This window comes from Coregonus clupeaformis, chromosome 20 (assembly GCF_020615455.1).
Source record: "Coregonus clupeaformis isolate EN_2021a chromosome 20, ASM2061545v1, whole genome shotgun sequence".
NCBI lineage: Eukaryota > Metazoa > Chordata > Actinopteri > Salmoniformes > Salmonidae > Coregonus > Coregonus clupeaformis.
This window is the reverse complement of record NC_059211.1, coordinates 44,636,855-44,654,422: the sequence shown is the minus strand read 5'-3', so window position 1 is coordinate 44,654,422 and position 17,568 is coordinate 44,636,855. Positions and strand designations below refer to the sequence as shown.

General features: G+C 44.4%; 1 protein-coding gene across 4 annotated transcripts in view; it reads right to left on the bottom strand.

Moving 5' to 3' along the window:
* Positions 1-17,568, bottom strand: part of LOC121533484 (semaphorin-6B-like) — a 163,680-nt gene that overhangs the window by 5,229 nt on the left and 140,883 nt on the right. The window lies entirely within an intron of this gene.

The window sequence follows — 17,568 nt, the reverse complement described above, 5'->3', positions numbered from 1 at the left end:
ATATATGAATTACTATAGCAGTGGAAAAACAGTAGAGCACAAAGCTGCTGCCATGGATCAATTAAGAAAATGTCAGGAGAAAACGTGTTCTTTGCAGTGCAAGTCCAGGGACAATACCAACAGAAAACAAGGAGAGTTATAGAACCCATTGCACTTTATGGTTGTGAGGTCTGGGGTCCGCTCACCAACCAAGAATTCACAAAATGGGACAAACACCAAATTGAGACTTTGCATGCAGAATTCTGCAAAAACATCCTCTGTGTACAACGTAAAACACCAAATAATGCATGCAGAGCAGAATTAGGCCAATACCCGCTAATTATCAAAATCCAGAAAAGAGCCGTTAAATTCTATAACCACTTAAAAGGAAGCGATTCCCAAACCTTCCATAACAAAGCCATCACCTACAGAGAGATTCACTTGGAGAAGAGTCCCCTAAGTAAGCTGGTCCTGGGGCTCTGTTCACAACACAAACAGACCCCACAGAGCCCCAGGACAACAACAACAACAACAACCCAATTAGACCCAACCGGAATGCTATTTGGCCCTAAACAGAGAGTACACAGTGGCAGAATACCTGACCACTGTGACTGACCCAAACTTAAGGAAAGCTTTGACTATGTACAGACTCAGTGAGCATAGCCTTGCTATTGAGAAAGGCTGCCGTAGGCAGACCTGGCTCTCAAGAGAAGACAGGCTATGTGCACACTGCCCACAAAATGAGGTGGAAACTGAGCTGCACTTCCTAACCTCCTGCCAAATGTATGACCATATTAGAGACACATATTTCCCTCAGATTACAGCGATCCACAAAGAATTCGAAAACAAACCCAATTTTGATAAACTCCCTTATCTACTGAGTGAAAAACCACAGTGTGCCATCACAGCTGCAAGATTTGTGACCTGTTGCCACAAGAAAAGGGCAACCAGTGAAGAACAAACACCATTGTAAATACAACCCATATTTATGTTTATTTATTTTCCCATCTGTACTTTAACTATTTGCACATTGTTACAACACTGTATATACAGTGGGGAAAAAAAGTATTTAGTCAGCCACCAATTGTGCAAGTTCTCCCACTTAAAAAGATGAGAGAGGCCTGTAATTTTCATAATAGGTACACGTCAACTATGACAGACAAATTGAGATATTTTTTCCAGAAAATCACATTGTAGGATTTTTAATGAATTTATTTGTAAATTATGGTGGAAAATAAGTATTTGGTCACCTACAAACAAGCAAGATTTCTGGCTCTCACAGACCTGTAACTTCTTCTTTAAGAGGCTCCTCTGTCCTCCACTCGTTACCTGTATTAATGGCACCTTTTCGAACTTGTTATCAGTATAAAATACACCTGTCCACAACCTCAAACAGTCACACTCCAAACTCCACTATGGCCAAGACCAAAGAGCTGTCAAAGGACACCAGAAACAAAATTGTAGACCTGCACCAGGCTGGGAAGACTGAATCTGCAATAGGTAAGCAGCTTGGTTTGAAGAAATCAACTGTGGGAGCAATTATTAGGAAATGGAAGACATACAAGACCACTGATAATCTCCCTCGATCTGGGGCTCCACGCAAGATCTCACCCCGTGGGGTCAAAATGATCACAAGAACGGTGAGCAAAAATCCCAGAACCACACGGGGGGACCTAGTGAATGACATGCAGAGAGCTGGGACCAAAGTAACAAAGCCTACCATCAGTAACACACTACGCCGCCAGGGACTCAAATCCTGCAGTGCCAGACGTGTCCCCCTGCTTAAGCCAGTACATGTCCAGGCCCGTCTGAAGTTTGCTAGAGTGCATTTGGATGATCCAGAAGAGGATTGGGAGAATGTCATATGGTCAGATGAAACCAAAATAGTACTTTTTGGTAAAAACTCAACTTGTCGTGTTTGGAGGACAAAGAATGGTGAGTTGCATCCAAAGAACACCATACCTACTGTGAAGCATGGGGGTGGAAACATCATGCTTTGGGGCTGTTTTTCTGCAAAGGGACCAGGACGACTGATCCGTGTAAAGGAAAGAATGAATGGGGCCATGTATCGTGAGATTTTGAGTGAAAACCTCCTTCCATCAGCAAGGGCATTGAAGATGAAACGTGGCTGGGTCTTTCAGCATGACAATGATCCCAAACACACTGCCCGGGCAACAAAGGAGTGGCTTCGTAAGAAGCATTTCAAGGTCCTGGAGTGGCCTAGCCAGTCTCCAGATCTCAACCCCATAGAAAATCTTTGGAGGGAGTTGAAAGTCCGTGTTGCCCAGCGACAGCCCCAAAACATCACTGCTCTAGAGGAGATCTGCATGGAGGAATGGGCCAAAATACCAGCAACAGTGTGTGAAAACCTTGTGAAGACTTACAGAAAACGTTTGACCTGTGTCATTGCCAACAAAGGGTATATAACAAAGTATTGAGAAACTTTTGTTATTGACCAAATACTTATTTTCCACCATAATTTGCAAATAAATTCATTAAAAATCCTACAATGTGATTTTCTGGATATTTTCTTTTCATTTTGTGTGTCATAGTTGACGTGTACCTATGATGAAAATTACAGGCCTCTCTCATCTTTTTAAGTGGGAGAACTTGCACAATTGGTGGCTGACTAAATACTTTTTTCCCCACTGTATACATAATATGACATTTGAAATGTCATTATTCTTTTGGAACTTCTGAGTGTAATGTTTACTGTTAATATTTATTGTTTATTTCACTTTTGTTTACTATCTACTTCACTTGCTTTGGCAATGTTAACATACGTTTCCCATGCCGATAAAGCCCTTAAATTGAATTGAATTGAATTGAGAGAGAGAGAGACAGACAGACAGACAGAGAGAGAGAGAGAGAGAGAGAGAGAGAGACAGAGAGACAGAGAGGAAGAGCAAGGGAGGGAGAGAGAGAGATAGACAAAGAGTGAGAGAGAGCGAGAGATAGACAGAGAGGGATGGAGAGTGAGAAAGAGAGAGAGAAAGAGACAGAGAGGAAGAGAGGGAGAGCGAGACAGAGAGAGAGCGAGACAGAGAGAGAGAGAGAGAGAGAGAGCGAGAGCGAGAGCGAGAGATAGTCACACATACGCCCAGGCCGTGAGCAGGCAAACAGGCCCAACACCCACTCTTACACTAGCCCAAGCCAATGGCATGTACCAGATGCTCAGCAGGCTCTGCTCACAATTACTGGCCTGAGGCCAAAGCACACAACCAACAACATTAGACACTTTATGGAACACAAAGCCTTTACTATTTCATCCTGGAATATCCAAGGCCTGAGGTCATCTGCCTTTGGCCTAAAGAGCAGGAATCTGGACTTCACCAAAGAAATCGGAAATACAGACATTGTCATCCTACAAGAAACATGGTATAGAGGAGACTTACCCACTGGTTGCCCTCTAGGTTACAGAGAGCAGGTAGTCCCATCCACCAAACTACCAGGTGTGAAACAGGGAAGGGACTCAGGGGGTATGCTAATTTGGTATAGAGCAGACCTAACTCACTCTATTAAATTAATCAAAACAGGAACATTTTACATTTGGTTAGAAATTCAAAAGGAAATTATCTCAACAGAGAAAAATGTCCTCCTGTGTGCTACCTATATCCCCCCACTAGAATCCCCATAATTTAATGAAGACAGCTTCACCATCCTGGAGGGGGAAATCAATCATTTCCAGACTCAGGGACATGTACTAGTCTGTGGCGACCTAAATGCCAGAACTGGACAAGAACCTGACACCCTCAGCACACAGGGGGACAAACACCTACCTGGAGGTGACAGCATTCCCTCCCCCATATGCCCCCCTAGGCACAACTACGACAACATAACCAATAAAAACGGGTCACAACTCCTGCAGCTCTGTCGCACACTGGGTATGTACATAGTCAATGGTAGGCTTCGAGGGGACTCCTATGGTAGGTACACCTATAGCTCATCTCTTGGCAGTAGTACTGTAGACTACTTTATCACTGACCTCAACCCAGAGTCTCTCAGAGCGTTCACAGTCAGCCCACTGACACCCCTATCAGACCGCAGCAAAATCACAGTCTACTTGAACAGAGCAATAATATTAATATATAATAATATGCCATTTAGCAGACGCTTTTATCCAAAGCGACTTACAGTCATGCGTGCATACATTTTTGTGTATGGGTGGTCCCGGGGATCGAACCCACTACCTTGGCGTTACAAGCGCCGTGCTCTACCAGCTGAGCTACAGAGGACCACAATACTCAATCATGAGGCATCAAAGCCAAAGGAACTGAATAATATTAAGAAATGCTATAGATGAAAGGAAAGGAGTGTTGAAACCTACCATAAAACAATAAGGCAACAACAAATTCAATCCATTCTAGACAACTTCCTGGACAAAACGTTCCACTGTAATAGAGAAGGTGTAAACTTGGCAGTAGAAAATCTAAACAGTATATTTGACCTCTCAGCTTCCCTATCAAATCTAAAAATCTCTAACAGAAAACCGAAGAAAAGTAACAACAGTGATAAATGGTTTGATGAAGAATGCAAAAACCTAAGAAAGAAATTGAGAAACCTATCCAACCAAAAACATAGAGACCCAGAAAACCTGAGCCTACGCCTTCACTATGGTGAATCACTAAAACAATACAGAAATACACTACGGAAAAAGAAGGAACAGCATGTCAGAAATCAGCTCAATGTAATTGAAGAATCCATAGAGTCTAACCACTTCTGGGAAAATTGGAAAACACTAAACAAACAACAACACGAAGAGCTATCTATCCAAAACGGAGATGTATGGGTAAACCACTTCTCCAATCCTTTTGGCCCTATAACAGAGAACAAACAGCAAAAAAATATACATGATCAAATGCCAATCTTAGAATCAACCATTAAAGACTACCAGAACCCACTGGATTCTCCAATTACATTGAATGAACTACAGGACAAAATACAAACCCTCCAACCCAAAAAGGCCTGTGGTGTTGATGGTATCCTCAATGAAATGATAAAATATACAGACCACAAATTTCAATTAGCTATACTTCAACTCTTTAAAATCATCCTTAGCTCTGGCATCTTCCCCAATATTTGGAACCAAGGACTGATCACCCCAATCCACAAAAGTGGAGACAAATTTGACCCCAATAACTACCGTGGGATATGCGTCAACAGCAACCTTGGGAAAATCCTCTGCATTATCAATAACAGCAGACTAGTTCATTTCCTCAGTGAAAACAATGTACTGAGCAAATGTCAAATTGGCTTTTTACCAAATTATCGTACGACAGACCACATATTCACCCTGCACACCCTAATTGACAAACAAACAAACCAAAACAAAGGCAAAGTCTTCTCATGCTTTGTTGATTTCAAAAAAGCTATTGACTCAATTTGGCATGAGGGTCTGCTATACAAATTGATGGAAAGTGGGGTTGGGGGAAAAACATACGACATTATAAAATCCATGTACACAAACAACAAGTGTGCGGTTAAAATTGGCAAAAAACACACACATTTCTTTCCACAGGGCCGTGGGGTGAGACAGGGATGCAGTTTAAGCCCCACCCTCTTCAACATATATATCAACGAATTGGCGAGGGCACTAGAACAGTCTGCAGCACCCGGCCTCACCCTACTAGAATCTGAAGTCAAATGTATTCTGTTTGCTGATGATCTGGTGCTTCTGTCACCAACCAAGGAGGGCCTACAGCAGCACCTAGATCTTCTGCACAGATTCTGTCAGACCTGGGCCCTGACAGTAAATCTCAGTAAGACAAAAATAATGGTGTTCCAAAAAAGGTCCAGTTGCCAGGACCACAAATACAAATTCCATCTAGACACCGTTGCCCTAGAGCACACAAAAACTATACATACCTCGGCCTAAACATCAGCGCCACAGGTAACTTCCACAAAGCTGTGAACGATCTGAGAGACAAGGCAAGAAGGGCCTTCTATGCCATCAAAAGGAACATAAATTTTGACATACCAATTAGGATCTGGCTAAAAATACTTGAATCAGTTATAGAACCCATTGCCCTTTATGGTTCTGAGGTCTGGGGTCCGCTCACCAACCAAGAATTCACAAAATGGGACAAACACCAAATTGAGACTCTGCATGCAGAATTCTGCAAAAACATCCTCCGTGTACAACGTAAAACACCAAATAATGCATGCAGAGCAGAATTAGGCCAATACCCGCTAATTATCAAAATCCAGAAAAGAGCAGTTAAATTCTATAACCACTTAAAAGGAAGCGATTCCCAAACCTTCCATAACAAAGCCATCACCTACAGAGAGATGAACTTGGAGAATAGTCCCCTAAGTAAGCTTGTCCTGGGGCTCTGTTCAAAAACACAAACAGACCCCACACAGCCCCAGGACAACAACAACAACAACAACAACAACAACACAATTAGACCCAACCAAATCATGAGAAAACAAAAAGAGAATTACTTGACACATTGGAAAGAACAAACAAAAAAACAGAGCAAACTAGAATGCTATTTGGCCCTAAACAGAGAGTACACAGTGGCAGAATACCTGACCACTGTGACTGACCCAAACTTAAGGTAAGCTTTGACTATGTACAGACTCAGTGAGCATTGCTATTGAGAAAGGCCGCCGTAGGCAGACCTGGCTCTCAAGAGAAGACAGGCTATGTGCACACTGCCCACAAAATGAGGTGGAAACTGAGCTGCACTTCCTAACCTCCTGCCAAATGTATGACCATATTAGAGACACATATTTCCCTCAGATTACAGCGATCCACAAAGAATTCGAAAACAAACCCAATTTTGATAAACTCCCTTATCTACTGGGTGAAAAACCACAGTGTGCCATCACAGCTGCAAGATGTGTGACCTGTTGCCACAAGAAAAGGGCAACCAGTGAAGAACAAACACCATTGTAAATACAACCCATATTTATGTTTATTTATTTTCCCATTTGTACTTTAACTATTTGCACATTGTTACAACACTGTATATATACATAATATGACATTTGAAATGTCTTTATTATTTTGAAACTTCTGAGTGTAATGTTTACTGTTAATATTTATTGTTTATTTCACTTTTGTTTACTATCTACTTCACTTGCTTTGGCAATGTTAACACACGTTTCCCATGCCAATAAAGCCCTTAAATTGAAATTGAATTGAGAGAGAGATAGACAGAGAGAGAGACAGAGAGAGAGAGAGAGAGAGAGAGAGGGAGAGGGAGAGAGAGAGAGAGAGAGAGAGAGAGAGAGAGAGAGAGAGAGAGAGAGAGAGAGAGAGAGAGAGACAGAAAGACAGAGAGACAGAGACAGAGACAGAGACAGAGACAGAGAGGGAGAGGGAGAGAGAGAGAGAGATAGACAGAGAGGGAGAGTGAGAGAGAGACACTTTTAACTAGGAGAGAAAGAACATGCCAGAATGCAGGGAGCAGAGGTCTGCTTTAAACAAACATACTTTTATCATCTGACAAATGTATTGTAATGGAGACAAATGGCAACAATTGGGAGCAGGTAGGAGAAACTAGCTAGTAGTTAATTAGAGGGTTTTGGAGCTTGGCGAGACAGAGTATTATTCTCCATGTGTTGACACGTGGCAGGGAATGGGGACAGCCTACAGTACATTCTATAACAATAGAAAGTGCCAATTGAAAGGCCACAGTGAAAAGGATTTAGTGCTAATCAAGTTGCCATCTTGGTCAATTGATGTCCTTTTCTACTCTAATTAGTGTTTGATCACTTATTCAATAGACCTTGGAAATACATGGAGGATCGCGGGGGACCATAGTTACAGTGAGTGAATTATGTGTTGTGTTGTCTATGGCATCTTTAACTATAGAGTGGATATCCACAAAGTACCTGTATTGTTTTTTGGTTTCATATTAGCGTGACTGATTTCCCTTTTATTTATTTCCCCTTTACTTCCCTCTATCTGTCACATAGAGAACTCATCATTCTGCTGGCTAAGCATTGTCCTTCCCATTCTGCTTGAGTATTCTGCTAAACAGTCATGTTTCTCTCTCTCTCTCTCTCTCTCTCTCTCTCTCTCTCTCTCTCTCTCTCTCTCTCTCTCTCTCTCTCTCTCTCTCTCTCTCTCTCTCTCTCTCTCTCTCTCTCTCTCTCTCTCTCTCTCTCTCTCTCTCTCTCTCTCTCTCTCTCTCTCTCTCTCTCTCTCTCTCTCTCTCTCTCTCTCTCTCTGTAGGGAGAGGTGAGCCGACAGTGGTAGAGCAGCCACAAGTGCCTGTTGCTGAGGAATAAGTTGTTTGTGTTGATGGTATTGAGTTGCAGCTTGTACCAGAGGGGAACATAGCGTCTGATGTGCAGCAGAAAAATATTGTTGTAGGAGGTAATGATGGATCTGGGGAGTCATTTCCCCAGAATGGTGAGGAGATGCCTAGTACGAGTGATGGGGTACAGGAGGGGATTCAGGTGGAGCTAGTCTCCCAGGTAGTGGAGGAGATGTCCATTACGAGTGATGGGGTACAGGAGGGGGTTCAGGTGGGGCTAGTCTCCCAGGCACTGGAGGAGATGCCCGGTATGAGTGATAGGGTGCAAGTGGGGAGTGTTGAGAGGGATGTGGCAGGGGGAGTCAGGGGTCTGTGGCCTCAGTTGAGGAGGATCAGGAGAAGGATCTGGACATTTCTGATATGATTGCAGCTGGCGATGACTCAATTTACAATCTAGATGAGGTAAATGGGTTCCTGGACCAGACTTTTGGGAAATGTTAAATTGGGCAAATTTATTTTGATGTTGATAAGTTTGTGAGGTCAGCTGTGGTGTGACAGAAGACCGTGGAGTTAGACCAGTTGAGTGTGAAGAAGCGTTTCCTCTTGAGGAAATATGTTACTGCTGTCACAGCAGCAAAAGGTCGTGGGAAACGTGGTAAGGTTAAGAGAAAATTATGATGATTATCATGCCTCATAGTGTGACATAACTTTTTTTTATTTTTTTTTATTTTTTATCTTTGTCTGTTTTCTCTGTGGTTTCTTCTGTTTTTCCTTTCTCTTTTCTATATGGAGGTACTAAGGGTAGGTTCTCTCAATATTAATGGGGGAAGGGACAGGAATAAGAGTGCTTGGGTATTAGAAGTAATAAAACAGAAAAGGATTCATGTTGTTATTCTACAGGAGATACATAGTGATGAGGCTAATGAGGTTTACTGGGGTATATGGTGGGAGAAGCAACATATACTCAGTCATGGTACTAATTTCAGTGCTGGAGTGGCAATTTTGTTTTCCTCAGGCTTAGGAGTGACTGTGGTATCTACAACATAGATTGTCAAGGGTCGGGTTTAATTGGTCAAGGTGGATGTTATGTTTTATTTTTTATTGTTTTATTTTGAATGTTTATGCTCCTAATGAGGGTATTGCTGTATTTGATCAAATAAAGGAAACCTTAAGACAGTGTCACCAAGAGGGGTGTATGGTTTTAGGGGGGGACTGGAACTGTACAGTGGATTTTACTGTTGATCACACTGCTGAAGAACCTCACCTGCGGTCAGCTACTTGTCTGTCTGGTCTATTAACTGAGTTTGCGCTTTCTGATGTGTGGAGAGTAAGAAATGCAAAAGTTAGGCAGTACACATGGCTAAAAGTTAATGAAGGTCGTGTCAGTGCAGCAAGGTTAGACAGATTGTATGTATCTGAGCACTACTGTGGTAGTAAGGTGTAAGGTGTGACATCACTCCTGTGGGTTTTTCTGATCACCATATTGTTACTGTTGATATTCACTTGTCCTGTCCACAAAGGTCATCACATTATTTATATTTTAATGTTAAGTTATTACATGATGCCATGTTTTGTGAAAAGGTTGTTGTTTTGGGAAAATTGGAGGGCTATTAAATGGAACTTTGAGTCCTTGAGAGAATGGTGGGAGGTTGGGAAGGCCCAAATACGTGTGTTTTGTCAACAGTATACTGCTCTGTCTAGTATTGAAGTTAAAGAGACTATCAGGGCCCTTAAACAGGACATCACATCTATTGAATTGAAGTTGCTCACTCAGAATGACCCCAGACTAGTCATGAACTTACAGGACAAGAGACATGAACTGAGGTCGTTTTTACAGGAAAGAGTGAAGGGTGCCTTGATTAGGTCTCACTTTGCTACCCTCAAGGATATGGATGCTCCTAGCGCTTTAGAAAAAAACCTAGGGCAGTCGACATTGCAATGCAAACAGATGGTCTGCCTTCGTCTCCCTGATGGGAAGGTGACCATGGATGACGGTGAGATGTGCCAACATGCCGTGGATTTCTACTCTGCCCTCTATAAGGCGGAGGATTGTGAACCTTTGTGTGCTGAACAGTTGTTACATGGACTTCCTCAATTGGGCCCTGAGCAGAGAGCTGCTTTGGACTCTGACATTACTCTGCAGGAGCTGTTCACTGCAGTTATGCAGATCTCATCAGGCCGAGCCCCTGGCATTGATGGTTTACCATCTGATTTCTATAAGCACTTTTGGGGGTCTATTGGGGGGATTTTTATGAAGTGGTGTGAATCTTTTCATGAGGGTTCTCTTCCTGTCAACGTGCTGTGCTTTCATTGTTGCCAAAAAAAAAGGGAGATTAGGCTCTTTTAAAAAACTGGCGACCTGTTGCATTGCTGTGTGCAGAATATAAAATGATATCTAAGTGTCTCTCAAACAGATATCTGGGTCTGTTGGTCCACAAGGACCAGTCTTTAATTTTAATTTTATTTAACCTTTATTTATCTAAGCAAGTCAATGCCTAGTCTTGCTGTGTACCTGACCACTCTATTGTTGATAACTTGTTTCTAATAAGAGATGTTTTAGACATTTGTAAACAGTCTGATGTGAATGTGGGTTTGCATTCTTTGGATCAGGAGAAGGCTTTTGACTGTGTGGACCACCAGTACTTGTTCAAAACAATGAAAGCCTTTGGGTTTGGGGATGTGTCTTTGTCTTGGATGAGTTTAATGTATGCTGGGGCCTCATGTATGGTGAAGGTGGGGGATGGTTTGAGCTGCCCCATCCCCGTCCAAAGGGGTATTAGGCAGGGATGCCCAATTTCAGGACAGTTATATTGTCTGGCAATACCAATGCTTAGTTTTTTAAGAGCGAGGCTTACTGGTTTCTCTGTGCCAGGGGTTATGAAGGGTCCCACAATAGCACTGTCTACGTATGCAGATGACGTGACAGTTTTTATTACAGGGGGTGAGGATGTTAAGGTTCTCTCAAACGCTTTAAAGGTGAATGGGGGGGGCCTCCTCAGCTAGAGTTAATTGGGAAAAAAGTGAATCGCTGTGGGCAGGTCAGCTTCAGATAGGGTCCGCTCCACGGTTACCAGTGGGGCTTCAGTGGGGCAGAGATGGGATGAAGACTTTGGGGGGTTTTCTAGGCTCCGATGTCTTTCAAAAAAAGAACTGGGAGGGTGTAGTGGAGAAGGTGTGTGCCAGATTGTCTTGGTGGAAATGGATGCTACCCCAGCTGTCTTACAGGGGAAGGGTGCTGGTAGCCAATAACCTAGCTGCCTCTACCCTGTGGCACAGACTAATGATTTTACAGCAACCCCCCTCCCCCCCTGTAAAATAACAAGAGCTTCACAGGACCCTTGTCAATTTCTTATGGTCTGGACAACATTGGATTGGAAGTTGTAGCCCTGTACCTGCCACTGCACGAGGGTGGGCAAGGCCTGGTGGACATTTATTCTAGGATCATGGCTTTCCGGCTTCAAGCAGCCAAGAGACCATTTTACAGTGACGGTTCTAGCTGGGTCGATACAGCCTACACATTGATGAGGAAAGCGGGCTGTTTGGGCTTAGACAAGCACCTTTTCCTCTTAAAGCTAGAGAGGGTTGATTTGTCTGGCCTGACTCCATTCTATGAGTCTGTTATGCAGGCTTGGAGAGTTTTTGACATGTCCTGTAAGGCCGGCACGCCACCAGGGATCTGGCTTTTTGAAGAGCCTCTGTTTTATTACACTGTCATCCAGTCTTGTGCTATGGGTTCAGCCAGCCTACATTCATGCCTGTTAGGTGTTGGGTGTACCAAGCTGGGTCATCTGATGCAGAGCAGGAGCAGATCGTTGGAGGAGCTGGGAGAAAGAGCTGGGATCCAATCATCTCGCCTACTGAGGAAGGTCATAGCTGAGGTCTGCGATTCCTTGCCAGGACTTCATCGGCAGTATGTGACTGATACTTCCAACTCTGATCGGTGGACGGAGGGTCTGGGTTATGTGTTCCCTGTGCTGAATGTTAGTGCTACGGCAGGGGCATTAGAGGAGGACGTGGGGATGTTACTTTCCTTCGATACCCCAGAGCTGGGGGAGTTCAAGGCGGTGGGAAAGAAGGCCATGTACACAATATGTGTAAAAGTGTCCTGTGCTTCTTCCCTGGAAGGGGTAGAATTGACAAGGTGGGCGGATGTGTTTGGTCCAGGCGCCTTCACAAAAGGCTAGTTGGTTCTCAGCTCTGGGAGAGGTTTTCTCTTCCCAACAGTTTATATTTGACCCAAAGTACAGGTTTAGTCAAAGGGGTGTAGTTCTCTTACTTAACTTTGTGTCAGGGGCAGCTAAATTAGCAATTTGTAAGACACTAAATAACAGTATTCGGGGACAGGGGTCTGTGGATGTGGTGGGCATGCTGGAGGTTGATGTTGGCAGCGAGACTGTGGGCTGAGTTTGCCTACTACAAACTGGTCAGTAACATTGAGCTGTTGATGAGCATATGGGGTATCAAATCAAATGAAATGTTATTTGTCACAAGCGCCGAATACAACAGGTGTAGACCTTACAGTGAAATGCTTACTTACAAGCCTTTAACCACAATGCAGTTTTAAGAAAGAATACCTAAAAAAATAAGAAATAAAAGTAACAAATAATTATAGAGCAGCAGTAAAATAACAATAGCGAGGCTATATACAGGGGGTACTGGTACAGAGTCAATGTGCGGGGGCACCGGTTAGTCGAGGTAATATGTACATGTAGGTAGAGTTATTAAAGTGACTATGCATAGATAATAAACAGAGAGTAGCAGCAGCGTAAAAGAGGGGGGGCAATGCAAATAGTCTAGGTAGACATTTCATTAGATGTTCAGGAGTCTTATGGCTTGGGGCTAGAAGCTGTCTAGAAGCCTATTGGGCCTAGTCTTGGCGCTACGGTACCGCTTGCCATGCGGTAGCAGAGAGAACAGTCTATGACTAGGGTGGCTGGAGTCTTTGACAATTTTTAGGGCCTTCCTCTGACACCGCCTGGTATAGAGGTCCTGGATGGCAGGAAGCTTGGCCCCAGTCATGTACTGGGCTGTACGCACTACCCTCTGTAGTGCCTTGCGGTTGGAGGCAGAGCAGTTGCCATACCAGGCAGTGATGCAACCAGTCAGGAAGCTCTCGATGGTGCAGCTGTAGAACCTTTTCAGGATATGAGGACCCATGCCAAATCTTTTCAGTCTCCTGAGGGGGAATAGGTTTTGTCGTGCCCTCTTCACGACTGTCTTGGTGTGCTTGGACCATGTTAGTTTGTTGGTGATGTGGACACCAAGGAACTTGAAGCTCTCAACCTGCTCCACTACAGTCCTGTCGATAAGAATGGGGGCGTGCTCGGTCTTCCTTTTCCTGTAGTCCACAATCATCTCCTTTGTCTTGATCACGTTGAAGGAGAGGTTGTTGTCATGGCACCACACGGCCAGGTCTCTGACCTCTTCCCTATAGGCTGTCTCGTCGTTGTCGGTGATCAGGCCTACCACTGTTGTGTCATCGGCAAACTTAATGATGATGTTGGAGTCGTGCCTGGCCATGCAGTCATGCGTGAACAGGGAGTACAGGAGGGGACTGAGCACGCACTCCTGAGGGGCCCCCGTGTTGAGGATAAGCGTGCCGGATGTGTTGTTACCTACCCTTACCACCTGGGGGCGGCCCGTCAGGAAGTCCAGGATCCAGTTGCAGAGGGAGGTGTTTAGTCCCAGGGTCCTTAGCTTAGTGATGAGCTTTGAGGTCACTATGGTGTTGAATGCTGAGCTGTAGTCAATGAATAGCTTTCTCACATAGGTGTTCCTTTTGTCCAGGTGTGAAAGGGCAGTGTGAAGTGCAATAGAGATTCCATCATCTGTTTGGGTGGTATGCAAATTGGAGTGGGTCTAGCGTTTCTGGGATAATGGTGTTGATGTGAGCCATGAACAGCCTTTCAAATCACTTCATGGTTACAGACGTGAGTGCAACGGGTCGGTAGTAATTTAGGCACGTTACCTTAGTGTTCTTGGGCACAGGGACTATGGTGGTCTGCTTGAAACATGTTGGTATTACAGACTCAGACAGGGAGAGGTTGAAAATGTCAGTGAAGAAACTTGCCAGTTGGTCAGCGCATGCTCGGTGTACACGTCCTGGTAATCCATCTGGCTCTGCGACCTTGTGAATGTTGACCTGTTTAAGGGTCTTACTCACATCGGCTACGGAAAGCGTGATCACACGGTCGTCCGGAACAGCTGATGCTCTCATGCATGTTTCAGTGTTGCCTCGAAGCGAGCATAGAAGTAATTTAGCTCGTCTGGTAGGCTTGTACTTATTGATGAAGCCAGTGACTGATGTGGTGTACTCTGCAATGCCATCGGAAGAATCCCGGAACATATTCCAGTCTGTGCTAGCAAAACAGTCCTGTAGCTTAGCATTTGCTTCATCTGACCACTTTTTTATTGACCGAGTCACTGGTGCTTACTGCTTTAGTTTTTGCTTGTAAGCAGGAATCAGGAGGATATAATTATGGTCAGATTTGCCAAGTGGCTGGCGAGGGAGAGCTTTGTACGCGCCTCTGTGTGTGGAGTAAAGGTGGTCTAGAGTTTTTTTCCCCTCTGTTTCCACATTTAACATGCTGGTAGAAATTAGGTAAAACAGATTTAAGTTTCCCTGCATTAAAGTCCCCGGCCACTAGGAGCGCCGCCTCTGGATAAGCGTTTTCCTGTTTGCTTATGGCCGTGTACAGCTCATTGAGTGCGGTCTTAGTGCCAGCATCGGTTTGTGGTGGTAAATAGACAGCTACGAAGAATATAGATGAAAACTCTCTTGGTAGATAGTGTGTTCTACAGCTTATTTGAGATAGTCTACCTCGGCGAGCAAAACCTTGAGACTTCCTTAGATATTATGCACCAGCTGTTGTTTACAAATATACATAGACCTCCACCCCTTGTCTTACCAGAGGCTGCTGTTCTATCCTGCCGATACAGTGTATAACCCGCCAGCTGTATGTTATTCATGTCTTCGTTCAGCCACGACTCGGTGAAGCATAAGATATTACAGTTTTTAATGTCCCATTGGTAGGATATACGTGCTTGTAGTTCGTCCACTTTATTATCCAGCGATTGTACCTTGGCCAATAGTACCGATGGCAAAGGTAGATTAGCCACTCGTCGCCGGCTCCTTACCAGGCACCCCGATCTCCTTCCGCGATATCTCCTTTTCTTTCTACTGCGAATGACGGGGATGAGGGTCCTGTCGGGTGTCTGGAGCAAATCCCTCTCGTCCGACTTATTAAATAAAAATGATTTGTCCAGTTCAAGGTGAGTAATCGCTGTTCTGATGTCCAGAAGCTCTTTTCGGTCATAAGAGATGGTAGCAGCAACATTATGTACAAAATAAGTTACAAACAATGCAAAAAAACAAACAAAATAGCACGGTTGGTTAAGAGCCCATAAAACAGCAGCCATCCCCTCCGGCGCCATTATCGCAGTCAGAGGTTGTTGTGTTTAGTTACTGTGGAGGAAGATTTGGTGTTGTGTTTTTAATTAATGTTCAACCATGTTTTTGTTTGTTTGAGTGTTTATTTTGTCGTGGGTTCCCAGACCCAATAAAGGTATTTTATATCTCTATTTTTCTTTCTCTCGCTCCCTCTTACTCCGTTGAAAGTCTCTCTCTCTCTCTCTCTCTCTCTCTCTCTCTCTCTCTCTCTCTCTCTCTCTCTCTCTCTCTCTCTCTCTCTCTCTCTCTCTCTCTCTCTCTCTCTCTCTCTCTCTCTCTCTCTCTCTCTCTCTCTCTCTCTCTCCTAAATGATGATGTTCAGTGGCAGCCAGGCAGCATAGAGAGACAGTGGAATAAATGACATTGTCAGGCTATGTCGCTGCTGTCATATTTATTTACTGTGGCCTCTGGTTTAGGAATAAAACAATGAGGTAATGAATTGGTTCTTGGGTTTGGTAATTCCTAAAAACCACAAGCCTTGATGGCTCTCTAAACAACTTTGGACCATAATTTCATCCACATCTGGAAATGTTCATACTTCACTTATACTGAGGAAGATTTTGCGATTTATTTTACCCTTTCAGATTTTACCCTGAAAATGCACGGCCGGGGTTCACTATGGCACTTCAGATTAAATTCTGTAAGGTGCAATAATACGCTGTCTTCTCGGTGTGGGGAGAGGTTGTGATGAGCGTCTGTGTTTCGACGGCTCAGCTGGAGAATACGGCGAGGAGGGTTGCCCTTTCCTGGTAATGCGACTGAACCACCATTGAAATGCATCCTCCCTTTCTGGAGCAGCACCATTCTCCTCTTATACTGAGGAGGATTTCGCCATTTCTTTTACCCTTTCAGATTTTATCCTGAAAATGCATGGCCGGGGTTCACTATGGCACTTCAGATTAAATTCTGTAAGGTGCAATAATACGCTGTCATCTCGGTGTGGGGAGAGGTTGTGATGAGCGTCTGTGTTTCGACGGCTCAGCTGGAGAATACGGCGAGGAGGGTTGCCCTTTCCTGGTAATGAGACTGAACCACCATTGAAATTCATCCTCCCTATCTGGAGCAGCACCATTTTCCTCCCATCCAGACCCAATGAGTCTTCTTTTTTTCTCCCCACATCGCACTCTGAAAGGCCTAGGCCATTAGTGAGTGTCGCCTTTGGAGCCACTCTGCTTTGTGTCAATGGCTGGGGGAGACAAAGCAGCTGGTGCAGGGAGGGGTGAAGAGGGAGGAGAGGGGAAGGGGACAGGTCCCTCTCTGTCCCAACGGGCTGACAGCAACCCTCTCCTCGCCGACTCACTTATTAAACCTTAATGGAAGCCGCCCTGCCTGTCAGCCTGACGAACACTGAGCACGTCTTGAGCTTGCAGCTCCAATTACAGGAGAACAACACTGAGGCAGGAGCAGCCTAGTTAGTGGAGGAGATGGGGAGGAATGGGCCAGGTGGAGGGAGAAGGAGCTGTAGCGGACAAACTAACTGCCATGTGTTTGTGTTTCTTTCTGGGCATATTCACCAAGCTACGGAGCTCACAATTTCACACTCTTTCATATATACCAGGGGTGTCAAACATCCGGCCCGCGGGCCGGATCAGGCCCGCAAACGGGTTTAATCCGGCCCGCGAGATGATTTTGTAAAGTATAAAAATGAGCTGCAATTTTTCAATAAAATAAACTGCTGTTCCAATTGTGTCCACTGGATGGCGCAATAGCAATTGTGTTAAGCAAGCAAACTGTTTATACCGGGGCAGAGCAAATAGGTCAAGCAAGTGCAGCCAGTCCGGATGAGCTACTATGTTTTGCCCGCAATATTTATTACGGCTTCTACTTTTAACATTATGTGCTTTGGCACCCTCATTGCCCCAATATGTCTCTGTCAAAAAAGAGAAAAGTGGACGCAGAGTGCAGTGTTCCAAGAAAAATTGTCATCCT